Source organism: Falco cherrug, chromosome 5 (genome assembly GCF_023634085.1).
Source record: "Falco cherrug isolate bFalChe1 chromosome 5, bFalChe1.pri, whole genome shotgun sequence".
Lineage (NCBI taxonomy): Eukaryota > Metazoa > Chordata > Aves > Falconiformes > Falconidae > Falco > Falco cherrug.
In genome coordinates this window covers 15,655,091-15,680,664 of record NC_073701.1, presented here as the reverse complement: position 1 = coordinate 15,680,664, position 25,574 = coordinate 15,655,091, and the positions used below count along the sequence as shown (strand labels likewise).

The 25,574-nt window shown below is 43.0% G+C and overlaps 1 long non-coding RNA gene across 2 annotated transcripts in view; it reads right to left on the bottom strand.

The window, feature by feature from the left end:
- Positions 1-19,788, bottom strand: part of LOC114014270 (uncharacterized) — a 118,253-nt gene extending 98,465 nt beyond the window's left edge. For both annotated transcript variants that reach the window (XR_008732644.1, XR_008732646.1), the window contains exons 1-2: positions 19,719-19,788; positions 6,717-6,879 (exon numbers count right to left, since the gene is read on the bottom strand). This is a non-coding gene — a long non-coding RNA (uncharacterized LOC114014270). The remainder of the gene's footprint in view (positions 1-6,716; positions 6,880-19,718) is intronic.
- Between the last annotated feature and the right edge of the window lie 5,786 nt (positions 19,789-25,574).

The window sequence follows — 25,574 nt, the reverse complement described above, 5'->3', positions numbered from 1 at the left end:
CCCAAAGTAAGCAGCTATGACTGGTCCTTGGCAACTCTTCCTGGCAAAAAAGGGTGGAAGAAGATAAAGCTTTTTATGTAGCTAAAGACATGAAGAAGAAAAAACAGTTTTTGTTTGTTAAAAAAGTCTTTTCCTATAGTGATGGATCTAAATCAATGGAAATTCAGATTCAAAGAAAGGATTAGAATTCACCAGAGTAGGCAAGGATTTTTCTTCCTTGCCACAACTGCCAAAACATTTCCACCACAACTCCAAGCTTTTCATGGAGAAAGAAAAACAGCAATCTTGATTAATTTATCCCTATAACCAGATTTAACTGAAATGTATTATTTAATGAGTGAAGCACACGTTTGGATACTGTGGTGTCTGGCACCAGTGGTACATTTTTCTGCCAGCTTGATATGACCATTTGTCCTTACAGGTTAGATAAGCTACATACCAACCAGTTTATGCTATCAGAATCTTTCAGCAGAGACACTAGAAGCAATGTTCCTGTTTGTTCTCTGGAGTATTAGTGATATCACAGAACTTTGAGCAACCACAGGGCCTTGCCATTGTGTCTTTGGCATAACGTGCTTTGTTGTCACTGACACATGCCAGCTGGCTGCTGCTCCCCACCCCAGCAGTGACTGCATTTCAGCAGCATTTATGCATGTAAAGCACTTGGGGATCCCTTGGGAAGAAGGAAGACAACGAATATTTTAAATATTTTCTTATACTTCAGAAGCACAAAGGATATCCATTGAAAACACATCCTCTACAGGCATCGCAACAGGAGGAATTTCCAGACACTCCCTTATGCAGACCGCAGCTCACTGTGAGATGATTTCCTGCTACGAATCACTGAAGTTCATTTTGCTACCCACACAAGTATTGCCAGTTACTGTATATCGAGGCATTTTCCCTGCAACTGTGCATCCCATGGATCTGGGCTTCTAAGGTACCACCTGCGCCATGCATTGCTTCCCTCTCCCAGTCTTTATGGAACTTGCTTGGTGGCCCAGGGTATTTGGCAATGGTGCAAAGGAGATCTGGAAAGTGGCTTTCACGCATTCCCATTACCCACCCCAAACTCCTGAATTCTGCCTACAACAATATATACCTCCTTTCTGATGCTGAATGAGTCTGAAGGAGGTTATAGGGAATCCCTGAAACAAACAGGCCCCAACCATTACAGTCAGAACAAGAATTGTGCTTTCAAGAGATGGCAGCTGGATGGCTGGATAGGGAGGCAGAGAAGTTCTGCACAGCTGTGATACAATGGCTTGCCTATCCAGGGAGATATGCATGGAGGAGACTGGGAGAGATCCAGTGTTACTTCTGCAGGAAACAAAAGCTTCTTGCCCTTGACATGAGGATCAGAAGCAAAATCTGTGTTCAAATTTGTGGTTGCTGCCCCTCATTAAAGCCATACAGTCACCCTAATAAACAACATATGGGAAATCTGGGGTTATTATTTGCCAAGAAAGCAAAATAACAAAATTTTAATGGCAGCATTAAGAAATATGCTGCAAGGAATAAGTTGAGGACAGAGTGGTAAAACATGCTGCCTTCTTCAATTTTTGTGAAAAATGTGTCAAAAATGCATAAATTAGTAAAGAAAAACACGTGCTGTAACACCTGGCACTCTCTCTGGTGAAAGAACTAGAGCTCAGATGTGCTTTCAAGGCAAACCCTGCAACACAGGACAGCTTGGAAGCTTACCACCCCACTAACTGTCCCTGAAGGGACTGCATCAGATCCACAGTCTCCAAAACACCCTTCTCAAGAGTGGAGGAGGTGCACGTGCAGCAAGCTGGCCAGGGCAGGAAAAGGAAGACCCTCAGCCACTTGGCTTCCAGTCTGTCTCAAGACAGTCTGACAGCAGTCTGCAGCAGTCTTTCTGCTTGACTGTCCCCTTCCCGTCAGCCAGCACACCCATACAGAGATGTACACTTAGATTTCCTGCCATTCATGGTACCCTGCTGTAAAAGGTACCAGGGTAAGAAAGAGGATGATGGGGAAGCTTTTAGAGCTATGGTTATATACCTCATGACCAAATGAAAGATTGCAATCTGCAAAGATCTATCAATCTAGCATATTACACACAGAGAGATACATACATCAGATTTTGTTTGTTTTGTTAAAAAAAGAAAGAAAGAAAATAAATGCCTGAAAAATATTCTTCTCTTGCTATAAACACATCAGTGCTCATTTTCCCTATATTCTACTTTGGGCCATTCTGTGTAAAATCTTTAATTAAAGTTTTTCTTTGAAATTGTCATCATCAAACCAGAAGAAAGAAAGTAAAAAACGGAAGGACACAGCTGTGCATATATGAAGTGCTATTCAGTACCAAATGAATTGGAACAAAATAAGTATCATGACTGTTATGCTCTTAGTTTTGGCTCTGTATTCTCAGTAGCACAGTCTAACTTGTCACTTTATATTGATTCCATCTGTTTACACTCTGCAGAGTATTGGCTTCCTACAGTGAACATTTCCTATTTACCAGCTGGTAAAGATAGGCCCAAATCAGATAGAAAAGAATTAGACTATTTTCAGATCCTCATAAACATAAAATCAAAAATTAATGGGGGAGGGGAGATAAGAGTAGGGGGAGTGAGGAAGATACATGGGCCTGATGCTTGTTCATATTGATAGCCCTTTACAAGCCATTAACAATTTTCAGAGACCTTGAAATTTGTGCAATCAGTAAACAAAATAAATCAATTTTCAGTCCTCTTTACATTCTGCTTTACATGAGTGGCCTTATTGTAAATGTGAATCAATCCCAGTACTTCAGTAATCTTTAAAGAGAAACAGTTGGGGTCTGAACTTAGCTAACATAATATTCCCACTCCCACCAGCCAGCTACGAGTAAAAAACCTCCATACAAAATGGATGTGCACATGCAATACAGAGCCATCTTTGCACTCCACCAAACTGAATTTCTTTCTTTTTCATACTTGCTGGATTCCTTTCTTAAGGAGACTACTATTTGGAGGGGTTGACTCACTTCAGAAGAGTCCTTTCATTGTCATTAAAAAAAACTGTTGCAGGTTGCAACCTTGTCTTGAACAAAGTTTTCTTTTTTAACATTCAAGAATGCAGTGTCATTGAAGTTGAGGATCCTTTCTATAGTCCCATGTCCTTTTGCAAGTATTACTGGGAAACAAATCCTGTCCCTATTTTTGGAGTCCTAGCAGCCACATCAGTGAATTTGCAGTCTATAAAGAAAAAGAAGGCAGATTTGCATGCTTAGAAGACAAGCTGCCTTCTATTGAATAGGTCTCTGCTGCACTAGGGCAGAAGCATAAAGCCAGGGCATCAGCTGGCCAGATGCATGGAAGAGTCTGGGCTTCTATTATGGTATGAAAGTTCTGGTTCTTGTTACTCACAGCACATAAAGTGCATAAATACCCCAACAACATTGCTGCCTTACTACCTTGAACACTCACTGAGTCAGCAGAAAAGAGCCCTTTCATGCGCCATCATTTATATACCCAGGCACACCTCCCTTCAGCATTTGGCCCACCTTCCCAGGCTGTTCTTTTCTTAGGAGGCAGCACTGTGTATCCTACACATTGTGGCCATTTTCCTACAATTTGCTGTTACTTTTCTTTCTTGATCAGTTGTGGGGTTTTTTTCATCTTTTCTTTAAACCTGCTTTTCCCAAGACAGTGACCTTCAGGAGTAACATATTATTACATTTGGCTAGAGACAATGGAAGGACTTCTATAGTCAAAACTAAATTTAAAGTTTTACCCTGGCATTTGAAATGCTCAAAATCTTTTCCTAGATTACCCACACTTTATTGAACAAGTAAGAATGACTACAAAGGCAGGAAGGCTCACTTTCAACAAATACAACAAATAACTGGTCTCATAAAGAGAGGCAAGGTCAGCCCTGGACCACCTGGTTAAGTAAACTGTCAGCATGGCTAGAGTTTCTAAGTGCAGGGCAGTGATGAGAAATCCAAGGCCTCCTGTCAGATCTTGGTTCCCCTGTGTCTCTTCACTGACTAGATGATGCTCTGAACCACCTGTTGCTTTCCTTAATTGTATTGGGTTTGCATGGCAAGGTTTTGGTAGCAGGGAGGCAGGGTGGGAGGGCAGGTGGGCAGCTACAGTGGTGGCTTCTGTAAGAACCTGCTAGAAGCTTCCCCTATGTCCGACAGAGCCACTGCCAGCCAGCTCCAAGATGGACCTGCCACTGACTAAGGCTGAGCCCATCAGCGACAGTGGTAGTGCCTCTGGGATAATGTATTTATGAAGGAGGTAAAAAGCCTACAATTGCAGCCAGAGAGAGCAGTGAGAACATGTGAGAGGAACAGCCCTGCAGACATCAAGGTCAGTGAAGGAGGGGAGGGAGGAGGTGCTCCAGGTGCTGGAGTAGAGGTTTGCCTGCAGACTGTGGTGAAGACCATGGTGAGGCAGGCTGTCCCCCTGCAGACCGTGGAGATCCATGGTGGAGCAGATAACCCCCTGCAGCCCATGGAGGACCCCACGCCAGAGCAGGTGGATGCCCGAAGGAGGCTGTGACCCTGTGGGAAGCCCGTGCTGGAGCAGGCTCCTGGCAGGACCTGTGGGAAGAGGAGCCCATGCTGAAGCCGGTTCGCTGGCAGGAGTTGTGACCCCTGTGGGGGGGACACACTGGAGCAGCCTGTTCCTGAAGGATGGCACCAAGTGGAAGGGACCCACACTAGAGCAGGGGAAGTGTGTGAGGAGTCCTCCCCCTGAGGAGGAAGGGGCGGCAGAGATAACGTGATGAACTGACCGTAACCCCCATTCTGCGTCACTCATGGGGGAGGAGGTAGAGAAATTGAGAGTGAAGTTAAGCCCAGGAAGAAGGGAGGGGTGGAGGGAAGGTGGTTTAAGCTTTAGTTTTTATTTCTCATTATCCTGCTCTGATTTGATTGGTAATAAATTAAGCTAATTCCCCCAAGTCAAGTCTCTTTTGCCCGTGATGGTCATTTCGGAGTGATCTCTCCCTGTCCTTATCTTGACCCATGAGCCTTTCATTATATTTTTTTCTCCCCTGTCCAGTTGAAGAGGGTAGTGATAAAGCAGCTTTAAGGCACCTGGTGTCCAGCCAGGGTCAACCCACCACATTGATCTTGGGCTTTATAGTAGTTATGTTGTCTAAATACAGCTATGTGTGTTTGGTGGTCCAAATGTGGCTTTCTGCCTATACAAGGAGAAAAATTTTATTCCATATTATACTGAGGACATTAGGAACTTTTTCTTTTTTTTTTTTTTCTCCAAACATGCACATACAAATTCAAAACCCAATCAGAGTCACGAATATAAGTGTATCCTTGACTGATCATGTGCATCCAAACTGAAGCAGAATAAGGTTTGGCTTGGGAATAGCCATTGCAATATTGCAGATAAATATTTAAAAGAATGCATGAACTCTTAAGCGTATCTGAATAATTATCTGTGTACATCATGCACTTACGTATCTTGCAATGCTTCTTTAACTGAATTGTTCCTGGGATATATATGCAGCAGTAACCTTGCCTTAAGTTAATGATTTTTTTTCTGTTAATATAATAAAATATACATAACAGCTCTATTTCACAATGCTGTTAAAAAATAACAAAGAACCTTGTAAATTAAATATACCTCTAATTAGGACTTTGGAGGATATTTTCAATTTATAAATTCTATAATAAGAAGATATTACAGCCATTTCTTTTGTGATAGGAAATGCTTAACACGAAAACATAAATGCTACTCTTCAGTTAGTTGCGTATAGCCAAATGAATAAAAGCTATGACATTAATAACAACTATACCAAGTCATGATTGATAGGCTTTTCTACAGCGAGAAAAGATTGTCTTGGATACAATCTGTCCTAACAGCCTTGCGATATGTTAATATTTTATTCAGACTAGAGTGAGGATATATTCAGATGTCCTACTCAGTGGAAGGGAAGCAAATGCGTTGCAAATACTGCTGCAGCCCTGAGGTGCAATAACAGCTGTGAAATCAGAAAGATTTTATTTCCCCCTCCCAAATTACAGGCCAAGCCCATGCCAAGCACAGCAGGAGGTTGGATTTTCCTTGGAATTTATATCAGGTTATGTTTAATGTATTTCTTCTTCTATGAAAAGTCTTAGGGTAGAGCCAACAGACTGTCACACAGTACTCTAGAAGGCATGGAATACTCTTCTGTGTCCTTGTAAATAATAACTACTATTAGCCATGATATATGACATTAGGTTAACTTGCAAATGCCCAAATATAATAAAGTATCATGATGTTTATAAACAGATTTTCATGGCTCACTTTGTGCAAAAATAAAACAATAAAAATCCAGGTTTCCCAGACTCACACCACCACTTCCTCCTCTATTTTAAAAAAAAAATCGTGCAGAGAGCCTTGGAGAGTCTACTTTCTTAAGTAAGTATTGTTACTCAAGCCACAAGGCATCTAGTAACTAAGAAGTAAAATCACAGTGGGACTGTGCCAGTCCTACATCAGAGATTTGTTGCAAGACTGCTTGAAAGAGAAGAGTGCTTATGGTTTTGATGCTGTAAGTGATTCACATTGCGGATTAGAGAGGCTTTCAAAATACTGCTTAATACTTCAGCATAATTAAAAAAAGCGAAACAACAAAAAAATCCTAAGCATACAAGTATGACCAGATATTCATGATACAACAGTGCAACATCCTTTTAAACATGTTACTAAAGTGATATCAGTACATTAAGAGCATCTTCTACTTACCTGAAATGAATTACTACCCCAGCCTGTGGTTTCTGTTACCACCCTGGTCAACATACTTTCTTCCTGAGCAGGGATTCCAGCTAACTTAATGTCATTGGTTGGCAACTGTGGCTAATTTGGTTTTGCATGCATACAAAAATGTAACCATGGATCATTGTTCAATCTGAAAATAAATATAATAAAAAAGATTAGATGAACATAAAACACGAGTGCATTGATGAACAGAAACCACAAGTGCATCACAGTACCATTGAAGACCACTGTAAGGACATCAATGGGAGAGTCTTGTTTTAGCATCTGAACAACTACAAATGCAAGAAGGTGGCTTGCTCCTGCCTTCACTGTGGCTAATCTTCACAGCCCTGCACTGCTTTTAGAGAAAACCATCACAGAGCTGGATCTCTGAGCAGAACAGAAATGTAACAGCTGCTCCTCTGCCACAACCACGATGACTGCTAGTGTAAAATATTTTTTCTTGAAGGATTTTCTTTTTTTGGCTGCCATAGGGGATACAGAGGGATGCTAGCAACTTGATCTGGCCCTTGGGATGGCAGAGTAGTCCCCCCTCCTCTGCTCCTATCAGATACTCTCCAGAGAACAACAGGCATGTCTCCTCGTCCCCTTCTCCCCCAGCACAAATCTGAGATGCGTTTGTCACCGGTAACTTCTAAAATTATTTTTAAAATTTGAAAACATTGCCTCGCTTTTACTTTTGTTTCTTTATCCTATTGGCTTGCATCAAACACCAGAGCAGGTCATTTTCAGAGTTATCTACTGGACAAGTTTACTTTCACTAGTGGTTTCTGCAGGTGCCAAATTCCACTCTGCACATCCTTCTCTGCTTTCAGCCTTAACTAACTGCTTCTGAAAAGCTTTGTGCAATTTTATTCATAGCTGTATTTGTGGGATCAAGTCTTAGAAACCAAGCTCTGCCATCATTTCAGCCTCTGAATTTAGTGGAATTGCTGGAGTTTTACAGAGGGAAAGTAGCTCTGACAATGCCTGCCACCGAACCTGCCAGAAAACAGCACCTGCACTGCCCTCCCGTGGTGCAGTCACACCGCCGGTGCCCGGCAGCTCCGACCGACCCACCGGCGCTTCTGCTCCGGTAATCGCAGATGCTCTCCGACAAGTTCCCCAACAAACCAGCCGGCCAAAGGACAGCACGGTCTAAGCGCAGTGCTTACTTTCCACATTTTAGTAAGTTTAAAAGGAAATCAAGAGTAACGTTTTATATATTCTCTTTGAACGCTGGAAGAAAATCCAACCCCAAGCAAACAAAAAGCTTTACCATTTTATTATATTGCATGTAATAAAGAAAAGATTAACCTTTTATTCCAGGAAAGATCCCTCATTTGTTATTTAATTAGTTTTCACTAATTAATTAGAATTTTTTAAGCTCCCCTGTCTCTCTGGGAGAAAGTGGCTTAGGTGCCTCCCTTTTTCTTCTTTTCTTTTGCTGCTCCTCTTCTTCCTCCTGCTTCCTTTCAAAGTCCTAATCCCATTTTTGTATCCTCAGTATTACACTCCCTCATTCTCTCTTTGTCTGGGAGTTTTCTTAGCTTTGCACTTGCTGGGAACAAACTTGGTCTGGAATTTACAGAATATTTTTTGAGGCAACTCTTTATTGAAGGCCAGATCATACAAACCCACAGGACAAACTGCAGGAAAAGGAATTTCCCTGCTGAATTTCACCCTTTATATTTTATTGGGTGGGGGGGTGGAGGGGTGGGGAAGGTGTGTGGTGTCAAAAATATTTAGTGCTCCACTAAGAAAGCTACTGTGAGAGCACAGATTTGGGGGGGCAGCTGTGGGGGTTGTATGTGTGTATGTATGTAGATATTATTATTTTTACATAGAGTATGGCTCTATTTTCCATTTTACTTCACTGAAGGTAAGAATCCAAATCAATCCCAGTTCACACACAGCTGGTGTCTTCTCAACTTTACTTTTGAAAAATTACCTGCACTGGAAACCAAGATGAATGCAATTTATTTAATCCTAAAGGATTGAATCCTGAAACATTATAACTTTCCCATTACTGGGTCCCTTGGCTTAGCTTCTGTGTTTCACTTAAAGACATGTCAAGCCAAGTGGCATGTTTTCAAATCCCTATTCAACAATCAGTTATAATTTCTTTCATACACAACAACTTTCATTGTTAACTTAGAGAACAGACTGACTAGTCTTCAAAGTTCATATTTTTCCAGTAGCAGATTGGCGGCTTAGCAGACCATTCCCTTCCCTTTGCCAATCAGGTAACATTCCTATGGCAACTATGCCAATTACACATACAGAAAAAGCGATTTTAGAAGAAAGCATATCGTATCTCTATGACACTAGAAGCTCACATTAGCAGCTAGATTCTGCCTTGAGAGCTAGATAATTCACAAGTGATTCATGACTGCCTACAATTTAGGAGCAATTTGACTACATAAGAGGGAACACTTACCTTCTGAGCACGTTGGTACTTCTGGCAATTTTAGTGAACTTTGACAGGAAGTCAAGATATGGCCCAGTAACTGTGTCAATATTTGGGATCTGTATTTCGATATACATGGATAAGTCCTAGAGTGATACCAGATTTTTTTAAATACTTCATTTGCATTACTTATTCTTCTCTTAAACAGCAAAAACGGATTTCTCTTATAATTTTGGTTTTGTTTTGTGTACTCTCAACAACTTGTCTAGAATTAAGCAGAACATTAATTTAATATCTGGTAAATCCCTCCCCAAAAAAGTTACAACCTACATGTCTTTCCATCCTGCAAGATAAAGATTTCTCAACTCTCTAGCTCTATGATCTCTCACACGTATATATGAAAGTATATTCATTCTCTGATGCATCCTTCTCTTGTTCCAAAAGACTACTTCATGTGTCTCCCTAATGATACTTCAGTATTAGCAAAGAATTTAACAGCAATCGTAGCTGAAATGGGCTTAACTCGTTACAGTTTAAAATGCAAATGTAACAGATAGGCTCACCCAAATTAAACAGGCAAACAAGACTCAAGTACATTAGAAAAAAATAATATATATATATATATAAAACTTAGCCACCTACACTTTCAGGACAGAAATTTAAGTGTACAATAATGCCGGTGCAGGCTGCACGTCAGAATCCTCCCTTAGTTTTGGTAAATGTCAGTCTTGATGTCATATAAACACCCTATGTTCCTTTAAGTCCAATCTGACGATGGTTTATAAGGTAGCAAATACCAAAAGTGAGCTGAGAAACTCCCCAGGCAGACAAAAACCAGCTGATCTCTAACTCAGAGTTCACAACCTAATGTATGCATATTTATAACACCACCATGTATATGAATTGAAGCTGTCAGATCTTTTTGTTTTAATCTAAAAAACTGCTAGTAAATGGCAACTCTTTCAAACAGTGAGACACACTACACAGACAAAATCCTTATATAGACATCTAAACTGTCAAATTTAGCTCTTTACTTTTGCAAGTTTTCTATGACTTTCACTTGAACAGAAGGTTTTGACCATGTCTAGCATCTTTTTGATAATATTGGTCTGGAACCTGCTCCCATTGAAATTTTACTCTTGACATAAATAGAAACAACTTCTAAATGATTATGAACAGCAATGACGTAGCATACCTCTGCCAGCACAGCATCAAATTCAGCTTCTATTAGATGAAAGATTTCAATCACTCCCCTGAATCCACCCTTTGTGACTCTCAGGGTCTGACCAACATCAAGCACCTGAAATGCTTTTTTCAGCTCATCTTTTTCAGCTGTCTTTTGAAGCAAGATCTGCCCAATGTCCCAGGAGAATAATGCGGGATCTGGGACAGAGCTCATAGGAGTATCTGATGCCTAATATATTTTACAGCTATGCCTAAGTCTGGCAAAATCACATATTTTTTCTCAGAATTCAATACAGATCAGTTCATTCCCAAAAATATTCAAGTAAATTGGTTATTGCTTGTCCACTGATTTGAAAGCAATAAATAACCAAACACAATGGTAAATATTTAAATAAAAGATTCTAGGGTTTCTCTTTCTGCTACTACAGCCAAAACAGCAAGTTGGAATACCCACTTAAGATCTAAAAGTTAAAAAACAATAAATAAAATAAAGTTACAATGGATAGATGTGTTCTATCACAGCAGACCTCCCACTTCAAACTACAGAGAGGATCTCTTTGCCCTGTAAAATTTAGGGACTTTTTTTAGTTATTGAGCTTCGGTTAGAGATACCAAGAAGTAGTGGGGTCAATGTTCGCTGTCTGTATATGGAGTCTATAGCTGGTAAGTATTTTTGCACATGCCAGCCCCTTTCCCACTAAAAATATCACCAGCAATGGAGAGTGGAAGTCCCTGACAGTGCAATGTAGTGTACAGCGATGTCTTATATTACTTAAGACACCTCTGACTCTCATTAGACTTGAATAAGAACTAAACACAGACCAAAAGATTTGGCCTGATGTTTCTTTTGGATTCATAATGAGCCAAATTCAGCAACAGTTATGAGGATTTAATTACCTTCTACTTGAATCAAACGAGGTTTTGTACACAAGTCTGAACACTGGGGCTAGTTCATAGGCATTTTTTCCAAACTTTAATCTAGGATCTGCTCTTAAACAAAATGTAACTGCCTTCAGAAGCAGCTTTGTTTACAAAAAACAAGATGGCAAAATACAGCTTTTTGTTATTTACAGCTTTGCTGCAGTTTTATGAGAGCCAAATTTTTTCTTATGCTCATCTCTTCCTTACAATGAAAGTATACAATCATGGACGCCTTGCACATTTCATTTCAACTTCAAGCCATTCTGACAAAAGAAAGCATTCAAATTCACAGCTGGATACAGCTTTGGTGAAATCAATAGAGCTGTCACAGCTTACTCCTACAATGAATCTGACCCTAAATCTAAACCTACATGGCAGGGAGAAGAGAAAAAGTGACAGGAACCATGATGGAGGAAGCCTCGCATGATAATAATTAAAAATTACTTGCAAGAGGAATGTCCACATTGGGATTAACAGCAAATTCTTACTTGATTGGAACAAACTATAAATCTTAGTGCTCCAGAAAATGAGCTTTCCCTGGTAAATCATTTCAAATGAGCTCCCAAAGGATAAGATGTATATCAAATCTGGTAATGTGTTATAATTGGAACCAGTGATCTTGTAGTGACTTCAGAACATAAGTGAGACAGTAGCCCCAAGAAGGCCATCTCTCAAGTTCCAGTGGACTTCAGAGAAGGGAAGGAAGACCCTGTTTCCTCATATGCAAGCAGGAGGAACAAGAGTTGGGTGAGAAGGGCCGTGGCTCCCTCTTCCACCCTTTCTCCATTAGTAGAACTAGACTGATTTTGTTCATGTCCACAGGATCCAGCAAACATGGTGTATCTGTGACAGATGACTTCTCTCCAAGTATCAAGGGAAATAGACCCCAAATCCTAAATAGTGCAAGGGCTTCTTGCCTGCTACAGCTCGCTACATTGAAAGGCACCACTGAACCCCAAGAAAGCAATAGGACAGTGTCGTGGTTTAACCCCAGCCAGAAACCCAGCACCACGCAGCCACTTGCTCACTTTCCCTCACCCAGAGGGATGGGAAGGAGGATCAGAAAGGAATATTACACTCAAGGGTTGAGATTAGAACAATTTAATAGTTAAAGCAAAAGCTGCGCACACAAGCAAAGCAAAGCAAGGAATTCATTCACCACTTCCCATGGGCAGGCAGGTGTTCAGCCCTCCCCAGGGATGCAGGGCTCCATCACACGTAACGGTTACTCGGGAAGACAAATCCCATAATGCCAAATGTCCCACCTTCCTTCTTTTTCCCCCAGTTTATATACTCAGCATGACGTCATATGGTATGGAATACCTCTTTGGCTAATTTGGGTCACCTGTCCTGGCTGCGTCCCCTCCCAATTCCCAGTGCCTCTCCAGCCCTCTTGCTGGCAGGGCCCAAGGAACTGAAAAGTCCTTGATTTAGTATAAACATCACCCAGCAACAACTAAAAACTTCATTGCGATTATCAACATTGTTCTCACATCAGAGCCAAAACACAGCACTGTACTAACTACTAAGAAGAAAGTTAACTCCATCCCAGCTGAAACCAGGACAGACAGAAAGAATTCAGAAGATGATGCCACCTACAAGTTACACAGTACTCGTCCACTGAGCAATAGAAGGATTTTGACTTAAAGTCCCAAGACTGCGAATGCCTAGAGTTCAGTACAAATCTGCAGTTGATTTGAGCGCTGCCTGCTGTCACGCAATTATGCTCAGTTTTGTGTAGAATGAGGTCCTGGGGTAAATGTCATGCCTTGAGAGGAGGGGTGCAAGGCACCCTTCTTCTGCAGTTGTCACTTTGGCGATGGTCTCCCCTGGATTTAAAACAGGACTACAAAAATATGCTAGAATATGAGACACAAAAAGAAGCAGCGTGGCTGGCAAACAGCAACAAGAAAGACAAAAACTGATTTCTTGATATGAGATCTAATTTGCTGGTAAAAATATTGAATGAGATAACTCTTGCTCACTAACAGTGGCCAGATGAGCGGAGTTCACAATTTCTGTGGTTGTGCTGGATACTATCTCTTATGTCAGCACTTTCAGATGTGTAGTTCAGAGTAGACTAGAGTGGTAGACTAACTCCTCTACCAAATAACACGGAATTATCTCTGGAAATGTTTTTGGCCATTACTGAAGGCTATGCACATTAAAGTACTCTAAAAATCTTTAAAAACACAACCTTTTAGTTAAAAAAGCCTGCTATTTTATTAAACAGTACAGTTGCTTAGTTGTTTGTTTAGACTTTTAGGCTTTTGCAGGAGAAAAATACATGTACCAGACACCAGCTCATTACACTAATTAGTCTGTTTTATGAAGAGCTATTATTAATTTTCTGCACCAGGAAATCTGAGGCAAACTATACTGTAAGTGTAAACAGAAGAGCTAACTGGGAAAATAACAATCAGACAAAGATAGTGTTGCATGGCATATGCAACAGTTCCATAAGTGTGGCTCACTGGTGACCTGCTAGGCAATGTTAAACGGTCTGCATCTGCTCTGTGCAACCATACAGCTTGAACAGCGCCTGCGACTGCAAACGCCACCATGTGAGCTCCCGGTAGGAATGCTGAGAGCCGACTATGCTCTACCACTCGAACCGATGGGAGATGCCACCCTGGGGCTTATTCAGGTCTGATAGGGCATTTGTCTTTGCCCATGTGGAACGTGTTTTGAGTGCTAATAAAATAAGGGTGATCCAGGCGATGGTACTATCACCCAATCTTTTCCATGCCATTTTACAGTCATTAGTCACAAAAATACTTTCAAATATTGGCAGTCTTATGCACGGGATCACAGGGTAATTCTGTGGATACTTAGGTAGTTAACCCAATCAGACACTTCAAAGGAAAGATTTTAAAAGGCCCTGTTTCCTCTGTTACAAACATAATTAGAAATTTGGTTTCTCCCCAGACTGCGCGGCAGTCAGCTAGTAGAATGCATTTCCTCTTCTCTCTGACACGTGCCAATCAATTGCACTGTGCTCCTGCCATTCAATTACCACAGTATAGAAAGCAAATGTTAGCACAGGGAATTCTATGAGTTCTGTAGCCTTCTGAAAATCCAGCATGCTATGAACAAATGACAAAAGCTATATAAGGAGGTTCAGTCAATTCTCTGTAAAGGGAGTTGAGAAGTAAAATAAAGCAGACATTGCAGGGCCAAGTGAAAAACAGCAGGACAAGAGCAAGACTCACTAGTCATCTAGCAAAAATGCAGCACTGTGCAGCATTTTACACAGATAGAAAAGCCCTTCTTCATCTTCCCCCCACAAAAAAAAGCCCCAAACCAAGCCCGTCCAAAATGAATAAACAAACCCACCATAGTTCAAACACTCAGAGTTGTCATTACCCAGCTCAGTGCTTTGGACTACTAGGGAGAACGCAGGGCAGGAAGGGGAGAACACCACCTTTCTGATAACTTAAGCCATCTTCATGTTATCAAACTGAAATTAAGTAGATCTGAGCAGAACATCCTCGCTGTTTAACACACGGCAAATTAAGCAGTTGCTGGGTACTGCACTGCATCTTCATCCTCTGTATGCTCAAATTGTTAGAATAATCTCTGACTGGGTTTTAACGCGAGCTTGAGTCAAGCAGCTTCTTGGGTGCATTTCAGGAGTTAGCTTGGTCAGGAACCATTCCCAATGGGCAGTCTGCATGCAGCCATCCTGTTTCAAAGGCTGAGAAGTGTTTAACAGTCTGGACATGGGCTATGCCATGCCAGTTGGCCTCAGTGCCAAGAAACAGTCACAAGCACACTTAACTTACTAGCATAGCCCTTCTACAGCAGTAACCCCTGGCAGATGTCCTAGCTCTGTAGTCATCCATTAAAAGAAATTAGCCTCCAAGCATTCTTTCTCCACCACTCAGGTGGAAAACAACCTTTTCTTTTTCATCTGATGCATGGCTAAGCATCACCATTACTACAGTCACTTGGCTGAAACACTTGCAGTGGCAACCATGCAAGTTTGGCTCCCTAGAAACCATAAACAGGGAGGGTCCATTTCTCAGAGGCCAAGAGCTCAAATGAATGGGTTCTGGCTGCAAGATCTAACTTATCATAAATACAGGCAGACAATAAGTGTATTTGAAACAAACAAACGCAAGCCGATTCTGCCGTTGCCTCCTCAGGCACCACCAAGCTTTATCTCAGGTACTGGGGGGTTGTGCCAGCTATTTGTATCATGCCCAAGCCAGAGGGAAATTCACAGACCTTTCACTACTACTATACCCTTTTTACAGGTTCAGCAGACATATTTAAATCAATTTGTTGGCAAAAGGACCATTGCAACCTCTAAGGCAGCAACAGCTATGCGGCTTGTTAGCTAGGCTACAAAACAGTATGGTAAGTAGAAGCACATCCTGCTGCTGCTGACTTCATTAGCAAAGCTTTCTTTGACTCCAGAAAATTGGGTTGGAGCTCTGAAGTACTCATAAAAACCAAGTGCAACTGGTATTTTTGTGGACTCTAGACATTTTCTGGTAGAAATGTATGTGCATCTGGTCTATTAACAGTCAGCTTGCCTTTCTTAGCTACCTCTCACAGACCCTGCAGAAATAGTCCATAGTCCATAACAAGTCCATACACTGAAAGTCAAAGATTACTCATATAATCAAATTTGAACTTTCATCAGATACTGAGCCTGGTTCTCTTTCCACTTACACTGCATTTACACCTGCAAAATATCAGTGCCTGTATCAAGAATAACTTACCTGCACTGAATAGCTCCTGATTTATATTTCACTTGGAATTCACGCTGGTGCATAAAAAGTCATAAATCAGATCCATTGCTTATATTTTTAAGTACACTACTACTAGTATGAGGGCAAGATCCTCAGTTACCATAAATCAGAACAGCTCTGCTTGCTTTCCCATCTTCAGAAGAATTACAGCATTTATAGCCACTAAGGGATTTGCCCCTCATTTCTTCTCATTTCAATAATTTAATTGATAAGAGTTTCCCAAGTGTCTATATACCAAGTTCTTGCATCTGAGGCGTGTTTCACTATAGTTACAAGATGGATGTTCTTGCAAATGGCATAAACATATTTCTGGCCAGTTTAGATAGAAATGTAGAAGGCGGTTTCTAACAGAATAATGAGGATGTCTTACAGTGTTTCAGTCAGAACCATGGGACTACATCGTTTTCTTTTCTTGGAAGAATAAATAAAGCTTTAGAATAGAATTCTTTTTCTATTTATATATATCTGAATATATCTGAAAGCTTCACGATTTTGTATTGTGTTTGGCAAGACAGACAGCAAGTCTCACCTTCATTTTCTCTTAGCTCTTTTTCTTTAAAGCCTAATACATTCTATTTTATGTAACCTAAAGTAAAAGGATCACTGTAACCTTGTCCTTTATTTCATTTTATTCCCCTTGAAAGAGTGCCAGTCTCTGCAATTGTCAGGGAACAATTAAAGCTATGAAATCCCCCACGCAGATGAAGGGTGAACAGTTTATGGCTCTAACACAATTTGTTGTTCTCATGATGGGGTTATAGTGAACAACCGGCAGCAGAGCCACACCAGACTAAGTTCCTGCATGATCTGAAATGGGCTACCAGAGGCTTCCATGGTGTGGTAGGTTGACCTAGACTGGCTGCCAGATGCCCACACATCTGCTCTCTTATTCCCTCTCCTCAACAGAACAGGGGGTGGTAACAATGTGGAAAAGCTCACAGGTTGAGATAAAGACATGAAAAATCACTCACCAATTATCATCACAGGCAAGATAGACTTGATTTGGGGAACATTAATTTAATTTGTTGCCAATTAAAAATAGAATAGGATGGTGAGAAACAAAGACAAAAAACCTAGAACACCTTCCTGCCACCCTCCCCTTCTTCCCAGGTTCAACTTCACTCCTTCACTCCCAGCTCTTCTATTCCCCTCCCTGGAGCAGCACAGGGGGGTGGGGATGGTGGGTTGCAGTCAGTCCATAACAGCTCCTCTCTGCCACTCCTTCTTCCTCGCACTTTTCCCCTGCTCCAGTCTGGGCCAGTCAGAAGGACTGCTGGCTGCGGTCCTTCACAAACTGCACCTGCATGAGCTCCTCTCCACAGGCCACAGCTCCTGCTGGGAGCCTGTTCCAGCATGGGCTCTCCACAGGCTGCAGCTTCCTTCAGCGCATGCCCACCTGCTCTGATATGGAGTTCTCTGTGGGCTGCAGTGTAGATATCTGGTCTGGCATGTTTCTCTTCATGGGCTGCAGTGAAATACCTGCTTCACCATGACCTCCTCCAGGGGCTGCAGGCAACTCCGCTCTGCTGCTTGGAACATCTCCTTCTCCGACTTTGGTATCTGCAGGACAGTTTCTCACACTTCTTCCCTTCCCTTCTCTCTCTCTCTCTCTTAACAGAGCTGTGGTGCACTTTTTTGTTGGTTTTTTTTTAACCCTTTCTTAAAGATGCTTTCACAGATGTGCCCCAGCTGATGGGCTCGCCTTGCCCTGCAGTGGGTCTGTTGGAGCTGGTGGGAAGCAGCTGTATCTGGCAAGGGGCAGCCCCTTGCCTCTCCTCACAGAGGCTGCCTCTGCAGCTCCTGCTACCAACAGCTTGATGCCTACACCCAATACACAGGGCCAGTCACCCTGGCACCTTCACCAGTGTTTGTTAGCCACAGGAAAAATTCTGGCGTCAGATCACAGACTATCCACTGTAAAATGGTGTCTTTTGATTGCCTGCCTTTTCTTACTTCCCTAACTCCACTTATGAAATCCTTAATTAATATATTCTCAGTTTCCAGTTGTTACTTCTCCCTATTTTCATTCCATGGCATGGGGGGTGGGAAAGGCTGATGCTAGAAGAATCAACTACCTAGAGCCAGTCTTCACCCTACTCAGTGGGCGACCAAAGAAGTTTTCTCCTTACTCCATTCAATCCAGGGAAAACAGTAGTAGCACTTGCTTTATGGGAAATGCAAAACAGAAGCAAATAAACATAAAATCTCTCTCTAGAAAGAATGAGCAATCACTTAGATATGACATCCTCTCCTGTATGTAAGCTGTCCTGTGTGACACACTAAGGCAGAGCTTTCTGGATTCCAGCATGTGTGTCTTTTACATGGACAAACCACCTCCAAGAGCCCTGCCCCTTAAAAGGTCTAATGTTATTTAAGTGGCTGAGCATGTTCATTTGTTCCTGTGTTTATCCAACAAGGTGGTACAGCCAGAAGCATACCTCTGACAAATCAGGCAGGGACCTGGCACCACTCTAATCTGTAGCAATAACCTTCTTGCTATGGCAAATGAGGCTTTTCAGCAAATACAGAAATTTCCACTCCAAGATTTGATAAAATAGCTCAAGACTGAGATAACCGACAGGATGTGCATTTATTTTGCAAAGAGAAAATTATATGTTATGAGCTCAGGGAGTGTGTAACACTGTGTCCCAAAAGCAGAATTTCCCCCAAAGTTAAAGCCAACCTGCAACACATCAAACAAGGAAGTTCAATAGCACACAGTCTGCCTCCTATACTGCCCTGTCCACAGTGTGGACACTTTAATCACTTATTAATCACCTTCTTTTTCTGTCGTCTAATAATAAGCACAGCTTGAACCAAGGCAGAAGTGCTGCGTGGTTTTCTTTCACCAAACTGCTTTGGAGGCTGGAGTCAGGGACTGTGCTGGTACAAGGGCTTGCTGCAAGGGTGGAGGGAAAAGCGCCTCTGAGCTTCGTGCTCTGTCAGGGTGAGGCTGCAGGTTTGGTCTGAAGAAAATACAGTGTGGCTGTTGAAATTCTCTGCTGTTACGTTTAAGGGGAGTAAAGAAAGAAAAATTATCTTAGGAGGGAGGCCATCCCTAACTGCCCCTGATAAAGAAGAATCTGGTTTACATGTGGTTTATTCCACAGTTCTGTTTGCCAGGAGTGCTTTCGCCTTTTCTGTGAAGTACCTGAAACAGAGAGGTTTTATAGTGCAGGACCTTTTACAGGCCGGTAGTCTGTCACAATAGCTCAACTTAGAGCATGTTCTGGTAATCAGAATGACCAAATGACAGCCACACTGTATTTTCTTCAGACCAAACCTGCAGCCTCACCCTGACAGAGCACGAAGCTCAGAGGCGCTTTTCCCTCCACCCTTGCAGCAAGCCCTTGTACCAGCACAGTCCCTGACTCCAGCCTCCAAAGCAGTTTGGTGAAAGAAAACCACACAGCACTTCTGCCTTGGTTCAAGCTGTGCTTATTATTAGACGACAGAAAAATAAGGTGATTAATTAATAAGTGATTAAAGCCCTCCCTCACGCAGGGAGGCAGGTGCCCCGCTAGCCGCCCCACGGGGACCAGCCGCCCTCACGAACAGGGCCCCGACACGGGCCTTCTGCCGCTGTGCCAGGCCCCGCTCGGCGCTACGGCGGCGCAACGCGGCTGTTCCGCCCGGACGGCCCCCGCTTGCTCCCGGCCACGTCCCCACACAAAGCTGCGGCGGCCTCCGGGCTCCCCAGCCCCGGGTCGTTACCTGCGGCCCGGGGCGGGAGCGCGGCGCCCACCGGTACCGGCCCGGCTCCGCACCTCTTCGAGGCCCTCCTGTGCCGGGACGCTGTTGCCGCAGTAACAACAGCCTTCGCACCTGATTGGGCAGAGCCGCCGCCGTTCGCGTGGCAACAGTAAGGCAGGTCCCTATTGGGTGCTCGCCCTGCCGGCCCGGCCCGCCCCTCGCACCGCCGGCGCCCGGTGGGGGCGGGTAGAGGGTGGCGGGAGCCGCGGGGCCGCGCTGTGCCGTGCCCCGGAGCCGCGGCAGGCGTTAGAGCCACCCCCGGCCCCCGCAGGTCAGGGCCGCCGCCGCCCTCGGGAGCAGGCAGGGCCCAGGGCCCGAGCCCGGAGCCTCGCGTAGGGAACCGGGGATGGGTCCAGGCGCGGCACAGGGGCCGTGACCGTGGGTGACTGTGGCCATCCCCGTGGCCGTGGCGTGCCCGCTGGCCAGGCTCTGAACTCAGGAGCAGCTGAGGGGGTGTCTGTACCTGCTTGCCCCCGTCGGTGCATGAGTGCCTTTGGTTAAGATTCCATGGAGCATTTCAGTGAGAAATTGAGCTCTTTAAGGCTTGATTCAGTAAAAAAACCCAGACCTTTTCATGGTAGGGTGTACCATCTTGATTTAAGCCCTTTTTGTTAATTCTAAAAGGACTGCGTAAATTACTGCAGTCCACCATGAGAAAAGAGGCCTTATTCTATGACATTCCCTAAGCTTTGGTGTCTTTTTTGTTCTTATTTTTTTTCTTTCTTTCCTTTTTTTCCCCTCAATAAAATGAATGAGATTTTTTTGGAAATTATATTGTAGCCATTGTCTCAAAAAATGACAGTTATCTTGCAGAGTCCAGACACACTGGCCATGCATCAGCAATTAAGCAATAACATTTTCTGTTTTCAAAAGTCCACAAACAAGTTCAGTATTTCAGTAGTTCTTGATACAGACTAATGCCCTACAGGACATGTTAAAGCTCTGAATCCCACAAATAATTGTGTACGTAACTTTCATGTGGTCCCTTTGAATTCAGTGGCAGTAATTTAGAGACAATAACTTGAGCAGAAGTATGTAAGATTGCAGCAATGTAATGGCTGTACATAGCATCATAGTTATTGCTAGGAAAAAAAAGGAATAGTTCTAAAATTATTTCTTCATTTCAAAGACTTCATGTAAATCTACTCCAGATTACTGGGTATAAAAGTGACCAAATGGTCCATACTTGCATGGTTCAAACCCAAATGCTTACAGCTTGAATTGGCCTTTATCATATTTTTCTTCATTTTTTTTTTCATCCTGTTCAGAATACACAATCTTACCCATATATTTAATACTAAAAACAAGGTCAGAACTAGCTTCAGTCTCTAACCTCACTGGGATTTACTGAGGGAACAATGAACGTGTCCAAAAAGGTCTGGCTGTTAAGAGAGACTAACCCCTAAGCAGGGGCAGCTGAAGCAGGGTGGTTAAACAACTGAACTGGAAACCCACTGTGGATCTTCCGCTGTGTGTTTCAGTCTTGCCAACTATGGAGTGGTGGCATTCCCAGGAACTGGAAATCTTCTGCAGCATTCCCAGTATTACCTGTTTCAATAGGGTTAGAAGTGCCTTTTTTGGGGGGTTGCAGCACCAGAAACAAGGTGCAGAAGCAAACAAGAATGGTACATGAATAACCTGGGAAAAGTTAAAATCTGGAGTGGTGCAAGCTTTGAGTAGGGAGCATTTGTAATCACCTTTGTTTCCTCTGGTATTTCCTCAGTATTTATTAAGCTCCAACCATTTGATTGTGTGATGTATGGGCGAAAATAAAATACTGCCTTCCCAGTGGAGTTTGAAATCTAAACATTTTCCTTGGTTCTTGTTTTGTTCTAATTGGTTCCTTCATGCTGAGTTCTTAGAGCTCTCACATATTTTATGTGACTCTTTTCCAAAGCCGTACGAAAGCAGATGTAAGGCCTGCGAGGGCTGAAGCCTTAGCACACTGTTACACCAGCTGTGTTACTGTTATCTGCATGTGAGGATTAAATTGTCATCTTACATTCAGTGCTGGCAAAAGCTGAGTATGTGACAGAGATGGTGACAGTGGATTTAACGTCTGGGTGGCAGTTACTTTGAATATCACTCGTACCACACATATCAAGCAAGTCAGTGTATTAGCGACTGTGATTGGAATCAGTCAGCTGCCATTACTTTACCGTTCTTTCTGCATCTTGCATGCTGTCACACAGCATGTCTTGCTGCAGCACTCCCTCCTACAAAACAATACTCCTTCCAAAAGTAGGTTTTCGTTAATTCATTCCATGTGGCAGTGTGGATCTGTCTCCCCTTCTTGCCAAAGGACACGAGTCCACCTTTGTAGACCATCTTTCACAGGTTAAACTTGGTCCATATGTGAAATAGACTGTTGCCAAGTGGAGACTGCATTCAGCCGCTTGCAGAGCTCTTTCTGAAGAGCTCTGACAAGGCTTTGGGAGATCACCTCCAAGCCAGGGCAGCACCCAAGGACACGCTTTGGCTCCTTGCAGCTGCAGTTCATAAATCAGCCTATTATCTGAAACCAGCATCCATATCAGTTTAAGTTAATATGTCAGCCTGTAAACTGCGGCAGCTGAGGAGCCAGCACACATTTGCTTCTGCTGTCTCTCCTCCATGGTGGCCATTTCTGGCAGAGAGGCAGAGTGGACAGCTGGAGGTGGTAGCTTCTAAAACTACTTGTGTGCATTGCCAGGGCTTGTCATCTGTGCACGGTGAGAACTCCAGCAAGAGTTGTTGCGTGGCTTTACAATTCTATCCATTGATCGAATGGTAAAATCCAGAAAAATGATACCGGCACAGCACCGCTTACCAAAAGAACCTCGTGTAGGTTCCTGCATTAGCAGGGAGTACAAAGGCTTCTCCTTTCTTTTCTCTATTTCACTGGTGTAGACAGCTTCAGTGTTTCTAAAACCAATTTACGGTGAGGAGTCCTATGCTGCAAACAGTAATTCCTGCATGCTGGCATCCCAAAGCACAGAAAATTGCCCTGCATTTTTGTAAACTTTTCATACATTCATTTTTAAAGACCACAGAGCTCAGATGCTTTCTGGAGGACACTGGATGTTACATGCTCCTATGGATGATTCAAGCCTGAGAGCTGGAAAGAGGCACGGTTCCAGTCTGCCTGCAGAACTTGCCATCGCTCTCCCATCTTTTAGAGGGGCGATTTATGTGCAGCTGGACCAGGGCAGAGTGGCATCAGCGCTGTTGACTTCCTCGCCACTCCCTGAAGATAGAACAGCAGTTTTTTACTGGAGTATGACTCAGCATGCGAGGTCTAAACCTCATTATGCCAAAATCTGAGTAAGTTTTATTTTTAAATTAAGGTGCTCATTTTTGCACTCTCTTTCCATTGCCAGCATGAAGCCGATTATTGGTTGCATTTATTTCTATCTGTGTAATACACACCATGACAGGTAGCAGAAAATATTAATCTGCATGTTTTATGATTCAAACACAAGAGGACACCAGTCTGCAGATCCTGCAGTAAAGGCATCAAATGGATCATGTAGTGAGATTACATATCCTTATTTCTGTACTGTGTCCTTCCGATGGGTGTGGTCACTGGTTTGGGATTTGTTATTATTTGATTCAGCTGAATCTCTGTTTAGCCTCTTTCCTTTGACTGAAGAGGCAAATGCTGTTCCTTAATCCTCCTCTAAAGCTTTGCTGGTAGCTACTAAGTGGTGTTATTTATAGCCCAGGCAAGACTGAATGGCTTATAATAATGGTGACTCAAGCCTATAAATCTTTATAATTATTGCAAGAACTACTGGTGCCATGTTATGTGGTGATGCTTACACAAAAATGCTGGGAATCTTTAATGGTTACACATTAGCTTTCTTTCTTTCCTCTTTACTTCCCAACTTCACTGAAATGAACACTTAAACCTTTTGTATAGAAAACCATGCAAAAATTTCTTACCTAGATTAGTTTCCCCCCAGTTCCTTCACGTTAATGCTTTGGAGGGCTCTTGTTGAGGCAAGTCACTTAACGGTGCTGGCATTTGAGGTGCCTCACCAACTGAAGCTGCTGAGGTGGAGAGGCAGGAGTCACAGCGGTGCTCAGCACAGCTGGGGGGCTGCTGGGGGCCTTACAGCCAAGGCTTCCCAGTACAGCGCGATGTGTGTCTGCTTGGTGATGGGCTCATCCAGTGAAGTGGTGTATTTGGTGTTTCCACGAAGGTACATGGCCAGTGATGGCTGGTTTGAACGAATGCTGAGTACTCGGTGCTTCATAGGAAAGGGGGCTACCTCTTGGTGATCTGAAATACCATTGCAATGAAGCCATCTGAATCCTCCCTGTATCTGGCAGATTTGTATCACTACATGGGCTACCCGCTGCTAACTATGATAAATCTTGCTAGCATGCTAACTTTGTGGCAGTTACCTCAGCAGAAGTTTACCAAATTTGAATGCTGAGAGGAGACAAAAATAAATCTCTTGGCTTTATGGTATTTTTGTGCTTCATTTGCAGTGCATTTGCATCAATGAGGCGTTCTCTCCAGAGACAATTTGGGGCACTTGGCCAGGGGGTGCCTGTGTTTGTACAGAAAGTCATTTGGCCAAGTCCTGGAAGTTCAGGTTGTCAAACTAGGAATGCGCTTACTACCTATGGACTTTAATAGAAAGACTGAAATGCTTTCAAGGACTGGGTAGGTCCTTTCTACCAAGGAAAAGTAGAATTTCAGCACAGCTTATGTGGGAATGGGCTTTGACCAGACTTTCTACTCTTGGATAGATTTCACCTGATAGCACAGAAAGCAACAGTCAAGGGGTAGGAAAGAACAGCTCTGGCTAAGGACAGTCTTTCTGGTCATAGTAAGCAGATTCCTAGCACACAGCAACTTTCTTGTCTAAAAGGAACACCAGCACAGCAGTAGGTGCACAGTGGATTGACACAGAGGCTATTACTCTCTATGATAAGGAAACTTTTTTTTTTTTGGCCAAATTAGCAGTTCCCTCTCCAGCCTGGTAGCTGGTGGCCCTCTGCACCAGCTCAGTTTGGCAATGGCATATGTATACACCTGGGTGTTAAAAATGTGGCCTTAGAACATTTTTGGCTTTGGGGGCTGGGGTGGTCTCCTGCTGTAGCAAAGGAGGCCGGTTGTGCCTGGGAACAGGAGTAGGATTCCCTGGTGTCTTCAGAAATAAAATACAAGAAGCTTTTTAGGCAGCCAGTAAGGATGTATTGCTCATACATCCTCGGGATTAAGTGACTTAAGTAGATTTTTGGTACTAATGAAATTTTCTTCTGACTCTAATCTGCAGGAACTGTGGGGTGATTTTGTCTTCTCTGTGGTAAGAATGATTTCTCCTACTCCTATCTTCTTGCAGTTTGTGGGTTTTGGTCTCCTATATGACACAGACTAGTAGGACTCCTCAGCATGGAGTTGCCTGAGAGGTACAAGATAGAAGTGTGTAAAACCTTGCATGGACTGAACAGTGACTGTGTCGTGTGTCATAATGCAGGAACACAGGAACACCAAATTACACTATCTGGTGACAGTTCGTACATTGTGTATTTAGATGAAGAACTCCTTGCCATGGGATGCTGTTAATACCAGCATGAGGGGAAGAAAAGCCTGCAGAGGGCTATTAAAGCCAAAGGTGCTTACAGAGTCCTGTGCTCTCTGCTGTACTCTGGCACAGGCATTAGGGACAGCTCACTGGGTCAGATGGTCGTTTGAGTTGATGCCAACTTTCTGTGGTTATTTTGTCTTAACTTAAGAGATGAGGGTAGGGGAGAGGATCTGTGGCTTGTACAAAGACCACCTGGCCTGACTAGGAGGTCTAGAAAAATCAGCAAACCACAATG